Here is a 12,349-nt window from a genome sequence, read left to right as displayed (position 1 = left end):
GATTGCACCATGATTTATACTTTCACCATGTTCACCTCATCTCAATGTTTATATTTGTTTTTGTTTGTGTGAATCTAGTTTGCAATTTCAATTTATTAATTTTCATTTGTTGTATATCTCTGAGTGCAGCCCTTTGTCATGTAAATAAGTAATGCTTACTTAATTTCTCATAGTGTTAAATTTTTTTTACTCAGCTAGAGGTTGGCACCATACTGAATTTATTGCACTAGGAAGATGGCTGTATTTTACACACTGAATGGCTTCTTTTTCCATTTACACATTTCACGTCATAAAACTTCCACTGACAATTGCATGCAGACACCCTACTAAGAAAAATGGCATTGAAAATGCAGATCATCCTATGACCTGATGTGGAAATATACAGACATCAAATGTACTGGTTTCAACAGATTGGTCTTCTTCACTAAAGGCAAGCACATTGCAACTGTGAATATTAATGCTCCCTCTATATGGGCTACATCTAACAAGAAGCAGAGATGATTTCTGGGGCCTATCTCCTAAGGTACTCCTTGTAGCCTTGGTAACCCTAATGAATTATGAGCCAGCCCAGTTAAAATATGTGTGGTATTACCCCATTTCAGGTTGTGTCCTCCTGGGCATCTATGAATCATGATCTCATCAAACTGGTTCTCCCTCTGTGTGTTTTGCCTCTCTTTTCTGTGCATCTTTCTCTTTTTGATCCCTTCCCCCACACCCTGTCATAGTCCAGTCCCCTGGGGCATCTGTCTGTGATCTGCCAGGCTCATCAGTAAGGGAGAGGAGAAGGCTACCTGTAAGTCCTTACTAGCTGTAAATCTGACCTGTGTGGGTGGGAAACCTGCAGTGGCCACACTTCTACTGCAGGCTTGTAAGTTCAGCTGCTCCCCAGTACACTTCAAACCTCTTACTTGCTTCAGCTAGTGCACTCCCACATGCAAGCAAGACAACAAATCTGTTTGTATTCACATGATCAGGTGTAAACAGCTGTTTAAGCCCAACTAACTTAACTCCACTAAACTAGTAACTGTTAATCCTATCGAGCTTTATTTGTCACCTTCATCTTCAGATGAAAAAACATGAAATGCCTGTGTGTGCAGACTGTAAGTGGGAGAGAAGCGTCAATATGAATACATTGCACAGAAAAAGTATGACTTTGTATTAAAGCGTTTATTTCCTAGAAAGTGGATGGCAGAAACTAAGAATGAGTTGTGAGTTGTAGATATAATGTTTTAGAAGTGAGATATAATATTTAATCCATTGTGCTATGCAGAGGTAATTTCAGTCTCAGAGTAGCCATTAACTACCAGAAGCCTCACACAGATCTTGACTGCAATGCAGTGAGTTGGGCCCTTTTCTCTCATACATACATTTAGCTGGGTGTGATACCATTCCATACACAGAGACACACACCCTCCCTATCCTTATCTGAGAAATAAGCATTTTTACAGAGTTTGAGCTGTAAAAGGAGAGGAGCAGATAGCCCATAAATCTAGCCATAAAAACGTTAAGTTGTCAGAGGTGCCATCAGCTATCAATCGTGTGCGGCAAGCTGATGAAGGGGAAATAGGTGATAAAAAACAGCATTTTAGGGAAATTATGTCCAGTCTTCCATTTGCGAAGTGCTGCAGTCGCATCACTGCAGAATCTTAATCACTGGCTGGTGTGGCCAGGGACTGTTCCTTGGTGTGATGGTGAGGAGGAGCACACCCTAGTGGGAGGGTGGAATATGGAGGAGGTAAGGTGAGCCATGGTGATGGGGGAGCAGCGTTGTAGAAAATTATACAACTACCATAAATCACCTCTACACTACTGTTTTTTTTTCCTCTCTCCCTCAATTTTTCATTTCCCCCATCCCCTCACACGCTCCTTGCCTCTTTCTCTGTTTCTCTCTCCACTTCATGGCTGTACATCTTTTTCTCCTCATTTGCACTCCTACCCTGAAGGTTCCCCTGGCTTTCTGCCCTTTATTCTCCTTTCAGTCCCTGGCAATGTACTTTATTTGAGGTACTGTTGGTTACCCTCACTGCTCCACTCTCCATCCATCTCAGCTTCATTTACAATGTGGTTTGTTTACATGCTTTCTTTATTGATCTGCCTTTTGTTGCCTAGCAGGGATTTATCCCCTGTCCACTGGACTGTATTAGCAAACCTAGAAATTGACCTGTCCCTCTTAGATGGTTCAGATAGTCTGTTCTTAAAAGAAAAGAAAATGCCATTATGGCTGTAGCTTATTTCACAATTTATCAGGTAGCACCGTGACATTAATAGTAACAACTAATGATATTTTTAAACTGAAGAGCAATTTAAAATAATAGAAATAGTTGCAAGTCAAAAGTAAATTGTACAACACCCTATTGCCATTTTTATATTAACTTATGTATAATGCAGCACATTTTATTGGTGTCATTGTGAGAGAGTGCGCTCATAGCACAGACAAGAGATATAAAAGAATCATGAGAGTATCCATGCATATTGAATTGATAAATGCCTCCAATGTCTGATCTCTGACTCCCCTTTAATCTAGGGTCATTTGTTAATTAATTTGAATAGCCTTGCAGGCTCCGGTTCTGCTTCAGTAGTCTTTCTTGAGTGATGTCATTCTGCATCGAGCAGGCTTAAAGCACTGCAAAATGAATTCAGTGATGCACATACATCTGCAGTGACCCTTCCAGTATGCTCTGCCCTGTGTCCATTTATCAAGGTATAGTGTTATTGAGCATGTAGTATTCCTAAGGGAGAGCAAGTGGCAACAGTCAAAACGGAATTAAGACTAAGGACAATTCATTTGATATATTGAGGTAAAAGTTGGAGCTAATTTGATCAGTGAATTAAGTTTTTTTTCATATAGGACTTTAGTCTCTGAAGTGACTGGTCATCTTCAAAGTGGATCCCTGTTTCTGATGGTTTATGTTCAAAGTGCTCTCTGCTGATCAGTTAGCCAACTCCTTTGTTAAAGGGTCTGTGCTGCCACCCTTAGTCAGACTGAGGTACTGTAATGCAGTATCTATTTCAGAGCTCAAGTTTAGGTGGCCTACTCTGCAGTTCAGTCACACAGCATCTGTTTGCAACAGAGGGTAGTTTAACAACACATCTAACCTTACTGCATTACAGCTAGTGCTCTAGTGCAGTGGTACTCAAACTTTTTGAGCCACGACCCCCACAATAACATATGTTGGTGTTCGTGACCCCCACCCCCATGCAATGACTCAGTGATTAATTGTATGATGTATCAAATAGGTAATCTTACAGCCATCCTCTAAATGTAAGGTTGGAAAACTGTCAGAATTGTCATAAATAAGGAGGATAAAGTGGTTTTTGGTGGTTTACCCCTGTGACAAGGCACCTACATGCCCAAAATCAGCTTCTCTCACCGAGATAATGTCCAATTCAGATTTTTGATATGGCATGTGTAATAACTTAGTTGTTCATGAGTTAATGTGTTGAAAAAGGTGCTAATTTCAAAGAGCCATCTCTTTGTTAATGATGTATTTGGCCAAGCCAGATAAAAATCCCAAACTTATTTGATAAATGTAGGCTATATATTTTTCAGAATTATCTGACGACCCCCTGAAATTATCTTACGACCCTCAGACTGAGAACCACTGTTCTAGTGAAGATGCAAACTTTATGTAAAATGCAGTTTCCCAAAGATACTGTATAACAATATCAAAACTATTTTGTCCCTAATGAGTGTGATTAAAGTTTGAAAACAAATCGCTAACTTTTGAAGCTTTACATAAAATTTGCAATTTAATTGCATTGTTTTTTCTTTTATCTATCTTTTTTTTACATATTGAATGTTTTCTACCTATAGATAGAAGTCAAAGCTAAACTGTTATCATTTCTATATAATTTTTGCAATTGTCCAGTAATTTTTAAGCATTTCAATTGTACCTGAACATAAACAGGAAAGACTGTGCATTTATTGCAGTTAGTCTCAATCCTCAGCATTTGAAATATAAGCCATGCTTCACTTAAAAGTTTGTACATTTGCAGAGGTCTGACATTGAATTATGTTATGATTCATTCAGAGTCTCGTTCTTTTAGTAAGTTCCTTTTTAAATTTTGAAGAGGTGATAAAGCTCTGACAGTTTCAGGAAGTTTGCTTCCTTCCACCGTGTCTGGATCCTCAAACAGTTCCTGTGCTTCTTATTGAATAGAGCCCCAAACAATGGAAATTACATAAATAAGAGGATGAAGTAACAAATGTGTTTGAAACCAAGCATTTTCCGGGAATGTTCTGTTTTAGGGAGTGGTTTTCACTTCTGATGAAGTCTTGTTGTGCAGTTACAACTGCATCTGCCAGGGGGCAGACGAGCACACACATCGAGGCAGCAGTGAAGCACAAGCAGTTCTGTCTTTTCAGATCCCTCCTTTCTCCCATTTGAAGCAATATTTCTCTTTCTGATCATATGTCCAAAAATATTTAAAGCAAGTAAGGAACTGTTTACAGTCACATAAATAAGTGTTTATATCACTGGTTCAAAATGTATTTAAACAGAGGATACAATTCTGTGAAGCTCTTTTGTAATTATAAGCACTCGCTGGTTTATATCACCTATTAAAGTTCTTTTCATTAGCATTAAATTATGTCAGCCATTTTCCTTTTGGAGGTCAGAGGAGACACTATGAGGAATGGGGTGAAATGATATCTGTAGCACAAAGTTTGAAAAGAAGCAGTATAAGGAAGTATAATTTCATTTTAGGGCATTCAAAAAGTTTAAACATTGCACAGAGCAAGAACATTTATTCACTGTCCAAAGTAAGTTTGCCAGCTACAGTTCAATGAATTTAAAATGTGGAGCCGTAATTTTTAAAGTGTAAAAATGTTGAAAGAATGTCATTCGTTTTACTACTACTCATTTTCCTGCTGAACTTATTTATGAGCAATAAGAATAGAGCCATTAATGTTATTGCACTTTTTAATAATGGTGCTTTGGTAAAGTTTCAACTGAAAATTCACAATGCTATTTTTCTTAACAAATAAATGAATAGATGAAATTAAGTAATAATTTGAGTACATTTATGGTATTTAAACTATTTATTTTATTATTAATATTTAATGTTATGGTACTTTATGTGTTTATAACAGAAGATGAATTATTAAATATTGCAGTTTGTTAACTTTTACTGTTGGTGGATTAAAAGGTTTTGTATTTCTTTTGTGCGGGTATTTGAAGAAAAGTATGTTAACTGTAGAAGTAATGGTGCATCACATGCAGTGCAGGCCTATTTGTTGTGCTATAAAGGTGATCACATCCTAGGTTTAAACTTGTTTTTCAAGCTCAATGTCACTGCTGTTTCCTTGGCCCTCCATGGAAGAAAAGTCATAAATGTTTTTTTTTTTCCTTTCTTTTTTTCTTTTTGAGCAGCCGTGTTAAAAAGAACACCTGTAACTTGACACACAGCCCTCTCTACCCAAATGCCAATAGCAACTTTATGACTCATGGGAATGGGAGTGGGGACGCATGGCTAAATAGATAGTTTGTGTACAAGTCTGTCTCTTAGTCAAGCATTCTCTTGGTTTCAAACTAAACATGCATTTGCACTAACATCTGAATGGAAGCCATTTTGGTTTGGCCTTGTGTTTGCTCAGTCCTGGGATTGTGCAGTTGCTAGTGGGGGGATGGGTGTGCAACTGCAGCTTCCCTGAAGACTCCTGTTAATGTTTTAGTCATTCTGGAGCCTCTGGGCTGGGAGACAGATTCAGTCAAAAAGCATTTGAGCACCCTCAGGTCCTCAGAGTGATTTATTGCGTATTTGGACATCTGCAAAGCTCTTGCACCTTGACATTCTCCCTCTCTGTACCTCTTTGCTGTAGTAAACCTTTGGGAATGTTTTGTCATACTGAGTCACCTTGGAGGTATCTAAGACAAAATCATTTCCTGTCACCTTCTCCCTCAGTGATCCAACTCTCCCTCCCTACTGCTCTTCCATCTTACCTCATCTTTCTTTCACCTTCGAACCTTCTGCTCAGGCCTCAGCCACACCCCTCTCATCTCGTCCATGAGATTTTATGCATGCTGCCTTTGCTACTGTGTTTCTTAGCCTACTTCCCACTCGCCAGCTGGACACATCAATCCATATGACAGGTGCTTGCCAGTCTGTTCCTTACAGGGCAGTAGCCCAAAAAAGACAGTCTTTGATAGTACAACTCTACCTGGTGAGGAAAAAAAATGTATATGAACATATCTTTATAGGTTGTTCATCCTCTGCAACAAAACAGGTGTAGACAACTGAAAAGCAGTTATGAGTAAGTTATGCTACCTTGACAAGTTGTATTTACTGCTTTGTTGCCTATGGCAGCCACCCTGAGTTGAGTGAAGAGGAGAGCCGTCAGTGGTCATCAATAACAGGTCTGTGTGGTGTGGGTGGTGCAGGCTGTGTGGCATGTGTTTTAGAAGGGATGGCCAGAGGCCCTCCGCCTTTGCAGCTCAGAAAATATGGTGTCATTAGCATCTGTGTCTCCATAACTGGGACTTTGGCTGAAGAGGCCCAAACATATCTGGTATGCAGTGTTTAGGAGGCATGCAGACAGGATAATTGCTGGGCCGAAACTGTCCGCAGTTCCAGACTTTCAAGTGCTCATTGCCTTTGAGCATTTTACACCCCAAGTGGCTGAATAGCCCCAGGGAAATGAGGTCTGCATTGATTTATAGCAGACCCTTAAGTCTTTTGTTTTTAGGACTAAGGACAACTTAATAAGAAATCCAAGTCTAAAAATTCAGTTGGTACTATTGAGTTTTGATATTTGTTGTGAAATCAAAATGGCACAGTTAGTGTGCACTGTGTTTATCACTAAGTGCTTTGTTCATGTTTGGCTGTATTTCATAAGCACAGCGGTTTTTCTGCCAGTGCCAGTGATTAAACACAAGAACAAAATGTTCTCTTTGAGGTGGTATATTTGGAATGTTGTTAGGTAAATCTTAAACACAGCTGGCATTCCCATTTATTTGTGTGATTGCCACATCATCTTTACAGGCACATATTATATCTCTTCTTAAAGATATTTATTGTTATTTTATGCACTTATAAATGGTATTGTTATTGATGCCACAATGAAGAAAAGAGTAGAGGGATTGTGAGAGACTTCTAATTTCATGCAAAAGTAATATTTATTAAAGATAACAGGGATGAACTACATCATTGTTACAATTAGACTTTTTTTACTTTTTGAAAATAACATAATTACCTTAAAATGTAGCTTAATGTTCAGTGTTATTATGTTAATAAATTTGATTAAGTTAACAACTCCCTGGTATAGTTGGTGTGAATTTTAGTGGGTGCTTGCTGTTTGAGGTATACCATTTTCAGCTGTGCTGTGTGAAATAGATGCTGTTAAAACAAACAAACAAACAAACAAACAAACAAAAAACAAACAAACAAACAAACAAACAAACAAACAAACAAAAAAAAACAACACAAGCAAACATAAACAAACAGACAAAGCTAAAGTTTTTCAGTTTGAAGTAAGTTGACAGAAGCAAAAGCATATTCACAAAACACGTCTTTTTCATGTTTTTTTTTTTTGTTTGAGGATTTAGCTCAAATTAGAGCTGGAATATCTATCCATCTGAACAAAACCCTGCTTAGCCCTCTAAGGTATGGCTTAAAGTATGTTAAGCCTCAGCCAGCAGTCATTACTTGCCAGCACTATAAATGCCCAGATGTCAGTACCTAAGCAAAGGCAGACATGAGGAAAAATGATTAAGACAACCAGAATTTCCAGCACACACACAAAACGCCAACAGCCACTGAGAAATAAATATTTGCTTTAAGTTTCCTATTAATTAAATCTATCACAAGTGACAGAACAGCTAGTGAATTTTCTAACATTAGTTTTAAATTATGGACATTTTCATGGGATCCATAATGTTCCACTGTCCCCATGGAGGATTTTAAGTAATTTAAAATATATTTGCAGTTTTGATTTAAAAATATAAAGTAACATGGCAATTTGCAATATTAATACACAGAAATGTAATCCATTCAGTCTCCAGCCAAAAAAGAAATAGTGACGTACACATTCTGGCTCTTTAATTAGATGCCATCTAATGGCTTAAATGTTACTCTCTAGTGGTTGGTAGTGGTGATGGAGACAGAACTCGAAGGCGAATGTGAACTCAACATATGTGACTGGAAACATATTAAGTCTGATCACGTCATGAAATGGGAAGTTGATCTCCTTCAGAGGTGTCAAAAATGACAGGAAACTTTTCTGAATAATTAATATGGAAAAAATAATAGACCAAGAAAGATCTTGGTGGAGACATGTTGTGCAGAGGCATTTTTCCACCATTCCACCGGTTCGAAGGGGAAAAAAGCTAGATTCCTTTTCTTCTCTTTTGCAGTTTGAACTCCACCCCCATGACCAAATAAGTGCACAAAGCAGCAACATACTCCACCTTTCTTTGCTACAAAGTAAAGGGTTTTGTGGTCTGATTAAAAATAATACCATTTTCCTTTTGCAAGGACTTTATAATAATAGTATATATATATACTTGTGTGTAATTATTTACAGGGACATATTAAGTCACCAGACATGGGTGTGTCAAAACCCACTGAAGTTGAGAGAAAACTACTTAGATGTAGAGAATTAAAGACCTTGTCAAATGACTGTTAGTAGTTAACTTTCAAGAGGTATGGCAGAACGAGATGCACCACAGAAAGGGATTGTGATTCACAGCTTTTGCAATTTTAGACGATTTAAAGGATCTGTGCCAAATCCAATCATAAATAAACAGACAACCTCCCACAGAAAGCTAAAACAAGGAATTGGAGTAAAATGCATTCCTAAATTTATTGCTAGAGTTCTATATACAAAAACTGACAGTAAGTGACTGTTAAACAAGATTAAAAAAACACTTTATTGATTGTAAAAGGTCTAGTAAAGAAGACCTTTATTTTTGAGTTACGATGTGATGAAAAACTGTGAAAAGTCACAGCTCATGAAATATCTATAAATACTCATAACACAGCCTAAATTTTGGATAATAACTTTTGTTACACCTACTTTTAAACAGGAACACTTATTTAAACACATATTCCATGTTACACATGTGCCAGTCAAACATTAATGATGCTACGAGACTTTTCAAGTCCAGAAGTGAAAAGCATTCAGTAAAGGCAATGCATTATGCACTTGAATATGTAAAACATTTAGTGGTGTGGTGTTTTCATCATCCATATCATTTTTAAATTCAATATGTACTTCTTAACTCACAATTTTACCTATGTAAATGTGCAAATTTAAATTTACATACCAGTCAAGTGAGCTTAATCTGGCCAAAACTAAGCTAAACGTAGTTTTATTTTATAATTTTTTTTGTTTTTTTAAAAGACAAAACTGTGAGAATATGTTTGGCTTAGAATGGAAAATTTAATCAGTTCATGTGTCTGTATCTGTTTATCTCCATCTTTATCTCTGCATGTCTTTTTATCTGTACAATAAACCAAAGAAACCAAGAAAATCAATCTTGTTGATTTATGCTTCCCACTGCAGCTGGGTTTAGCTCTCTTATATGCATTTATAGCCTTCTTTTGTGTGTGTGTGTATGTGTGTGTGTGTGTGAGTGCATGCCAGTGAGCTAAGAGAACCTGTCACATTTTGATTGTTTTTTTTTTAATTTAGTCTAGCTTGGATTGATAGATGTTTTGGATAGGATAGGACAACTGTAATGGGATTTTAGGCTGTAATAGTTTATGCTTGCATTTGTGTTTGTGAAAATCTCAAAGGGAAACTGGCTCTAAGGATTACAACAACTTACAGCTAATGCTGTCTGTTTCTGTAATCATTTTTGTAGTATAAGTGCAACTAATATATTTTAATAATCATAATATTTTAATACTAAATATTTAATTGATTGTGATTGTATTCTTTTATCTATTTTAACTAAGCAGTCAGGCACTTGATAAATGACACAAAACTGATATATAATATATCACATTTTGCAAGCTAAACTGTTCAAAAACCAAACCTGCTAAGTGGTCAATAGAAATAATAAAGTAATTAACTTCCAGAAATACAATAATTTGGTCTAATTCTCCTTACTAATAGTTGCAAAATATTTTTCTGTTCATTGACTAATTTGTTTAATTTTAAAAACACATATGTTCAGTTAGTGATTTACATGCTTTTATTTATGCTTTTTATTTACATAAAATTAAATGAGTTGAAATGTATCTGAAGATGCTGTGTTTACATTTATAAATTTTTAAAGGCACACATTTTGGAAAACACTTCTTAAGGTTTGTCATATTTTTTTTTCTTTCCTCTGCAGCCCACAAATAAACTTGAAATTTACTACATTTCGAGCCATTCGAGCCCTTCCAAACCTCACACAGTGAATAAAACTAAATCAGACAGAGGCTGTATCTAATGAAGGACTACTTTGGTATTCATCAATACTAACAGTGATAACAACAACAACATACTTTGACAGTTTGGGATCTATCCTTGTTTGCTTAGTAATAACAAATGCAACGTAAGGCAAAAGCCGGTTAGCACCATTAGCATACATCAGCAACCAAGGCTGACGGGATTACCTTCATCCTAAGCTAATACTCCAATGGGTAGGGCTATATAGTATATTACCCAAGAAGACATAAGAGTGACAGATGTCCCATTCAAGTTTATTTGAAAATGTGTGGGTTTTTGATTTAGTTGTTGTTTTGTATTTCAGAAACTGTACTTACCATTAACAATGGTATAACTGAATTGACAAAATAAGCCTTTCAGCCATTTAGCCAACAAAAATGGAAGTTCATTTGATAGTTAATGAAAAAGTAACTCTGGTTCCCTAGGAGTCAGGGTTGCTTCTTGTCCTTGAATTAACATTGTAAGAGTCATTAACTAGTTTCTGATATCATATATAGGTGGTCTGTAGGCGTGTCTCCTTTTGCAGGTAGAGCTTCTGGTTTCTGGCAGCAAGTTTCCAGCACAGCTGACAACAATCATCTCATTACTGCCTTAGTTTATCTACTGTTGTTTGATCACAAGCCTCTGCCAGATTGTTGCTTTCACTAGCATAAGGTAACATAAGGCCTCTACAGCATGTCCCTTTGTTGAGTTCAGTAAAATTTTACCCACTTTGTTCCTCTCTGTCCAGAATTTTTCCTGCTGACCTGCTGCTCCAGTATCCCAGCTGTTTCTTGTCTTCTCGCCTGGCAACCTGTACTGGTGCTTGCCCATTTTGAGTCGTCAATAAACTGCTCTTACTCTAAGGTTGCTTGTCTGCTTTTGGGTTCTCTTAACTTCCCGCTCGACACAACCTTATTATTGCAAAAGTCTGCATTGGTTACAAAAGGATTTCTAAACTTTTGAATGTTCCAGTGGGCACTGCAGGGACCATAATCTGGAGGTGGAAAGGACATAATTTCACCATAATGGCCAGAACCAGGTGCTCCTCACAAGATTTCTGGCAGAGGAATTGTCCAAGAACCACTTGTGGAGAGCTTCAGAGAGACCTGGAATTAGCAGATAAAATTGTTTAAAAGAAAACAAGTTATGCTCTCAACCGCCATGGCCTGTGTGCCTGCTCACCACACAAGACTCAGTTGCTGAAGAAAAGACATGTTGAAGCTTGTTTAAAGTTTTCTGCACAACATTGTGACAAGCCTGTGAAATACTGGGAGAATACAGTCTGGTCAGATGAGACCAAAGCTGAACTCTTTGGATGCCATAATACACACCATGTTTGGAGGTCAAGTACCTCTGCACATCGCCCCCAAAACACCATTGGAGCATCATGGTGTGGGCTGTTTTTCAGCATACAACACTTTTGAAGGAAAGATTAATGGAAAAATGTGATTGTGGGGTTCTTATTAAAAATCTGTTGCCATCTACCATGATGATGAAGAGGTAATTAGGGTGGACTTTTCAGCAAGACAGTGATTCCAAACACACATCCAAAGAAACTGTCGCTTTGTTTTAGAGAAAGAAACTAAAGTTGCTAGAATAGCTTAGTCAGTGTTGTGCCTGAACAAGTTCTTTGAATGACTGTTCATATTTTGGGTGAACATGAACTGAACGTACTGTATTTCTGCCTAATGAACGTTATTGTTAGCTCAGACATTCTGGCGTTTGTGATCGGGGTTCTCTCACAGTTGAACTTTGTTCAAGAGAGTGCCAGATGTCTATGGCGCCTTCCAGGTAAAATCCTGGCTAAAACACATCATAAACAGGCCTCACTATATAGGTGAAAAACACCAAATCTGGCAACCCCAGCCACCACAGACTCGCACCGTACATGCGTCATCGAATTACGATACATAGGCAAAATCCAATGAAGGCGGTAGCACCACCTCTGCCTCAGTGACCACTATAACACCATAGTATGATCACTTAAAA

The sequence above is a fragment of the Melanotaenia boesemani genome, chromosome 13 (genome assembly GCF_017639745.1).
Source record: "Melanotaenia boesemani isolate fMelBoe1 chromosome 13, fMelBoe1.pri, whole genome shotgun sequence".
Classification (NCBI taxonomy): domain Eukaryota; kingdom Metazoa; phylum Chordata; class Actinopteri; order Atheriniformes; family Melanotaeniidae; genus Melanotaenia; species Melanotaenia boesemani.
This window is presented reverse-complemented; position numbering follows the sequence as displayed.